The sequence below is a fragment of the Chionomys nivalis genome, chromosome 2 (assembly GCF_950005125.1).
Source record: "Chionomys nivalis chromosome 2, mChiNiv1.1, whole genome shotgun sequence".
Lineage (NCBI taxonomy): Eukaryota > Metazoa > Chordata > Mammalia > Rodentia > Cricetidae > Chionomys > Chionomys nivalis.
The window spans coordinates 33,575,609-33,577,371 of record NC_080087.1 but is presented as its reverse complement, the minus strand read 5'-3'; positions in this window follow the sequence as shown (position 1 = coordinate 33,577,371).

Here is a 1,763-nt window from a genome sequence, read left to right as displayed (position 1 = left end):
CATATTAATTACTTTTGTCTGGGAGTACAAGAAAGGGGGAAGGAAGATGATTTCAAAGGTGTCAGTCCATCAAGGCCAGAGCGCCTGGAAGCAGAGTTCCCACCATCCTTCTATGAAGAAAAGTGATGAAGGAGCCAGAGCAAGTTACATAACCTAAAGACACAACCAATGACCTACTTCTTGCAAGCAGGCCTCACCTACCACCAAATAATGCTCTCATACGGTAATGAACCTATTAACAGAGCAATCCATTTGTCTCTGGAGGCAGCATCAGAAACACTGTTAGCTTTACTATTCATCTAGGGTTAAGAATGATCCAATCAGGCTAACAATCAAAATCAGCACCACAGCTAATGGAACTAGCAGGGAGACTATCCAGTTCTACAAAGAGGTTCCATGGTTATAAGAAAAGGCAATTGAAAATAACAGACCTGCTGCCTTCCGGGTATCCTGCTGGGCTCCTCGAAGGCAAGCATCTCAAAAAGACCTTAGAATCAGTCACCATTGTTGTAAAATTGTAGTCCTTGGAAAAGGAAAGTTTTCTGGTGCCATTTCCTTGGTAAATCATACCCTGTCACTCTCCAGCACAAAATCTCACTTTTCCTAGTATTTGGGAGAAAATGCAAACTCCTGTCTGTAAGGCACAGATGGTTTCAGGTCTCAGCCCCCTCCAACTTTATCTCCAGCGGTTCCTTCCTAGCTATGTTGGCTAAGCCCTGTTCCTTTTAACACCGCAGCTAGCCACACCTCAACATCCATTTCCTTCTAGTTTCAGTCCCATCCCTTTGAGATCTGTCAAAATCCGTCTCTACAGGCATGGCTTTCTCACCCAGCTTCCTGTCCATTCTATCCCACACAAGATACAGCTATTCAATAATGCCCCAAAATAAATCAGTATGAGAACAGAAACAAATCTGTCCTACTGGATTTTAAAATGTTCAAACGCTTTTGTGTGTGTACACTTAGGAGCAGGGAGAAAAGATAAACAGGCATCCTTGGCTACTGCTCAAATCGTTAAATTCTCAAGTGGTTGTGTACTCCCAAACCCTCAGAAGTCAGCCCAAGTCATTTTCAAAAGGCCAAGTGGCCCCAGTCAGAGGCCAAACCATTTAGGAACACGACTCGCGTGGCCTTTTACAAAATCCAGGCTGTCCCGCCGGCCACCACCACCGGCCGAGGCTAGGCAGCGCGTGAGAGGGCCTGACCGCGCGGCGGCGCTCCGGGGCCGTTAGGAGCCTCGCTCCCTGGGCAGCACCGCTCACGCCGCCCCGAGGGTCCCGAGGGCGCACTCGGCCCGGTGCGGCCGTTCAAACCGGCGAGTGTGCATCTCCAGCGTCCAGCCTGCCCTGCTGCGGCCACCCGACGGACACGCTTCTGCAGGGCCCGCCGAGCCCACGCTGAGTAAGGCCGGGGACCCCTGCCACCTCCCGGGTCAGGACCAGGGTCCCGCGACTGTTAGCTGAGCTCTTTTGTATAAACCTATGGGTTCCGGTTTAAGGAAACAAAGCAAAACAATGAAACATCAAAGCCCAACTAGGCTATGCGGCTCGCCAGCAATCAGCTGGGAAACAAACCCAGGGTTTCAAAATCTCTCCGGGCGAGCCTCAGGGAAGTGCAGCCGGCGCTTCTAACGCCCTCCGGCCACTTCCGCCTGGATCAGCCCGTGGGCTGAAGAGCCGCCCCTGCAGCCCCAGGAAGGAGGAAGGAGAGCCGGAGCTAGGGCATGGGGCCGGGAGGGGAGCAGCGAGAGCCGGAAGTGAGCG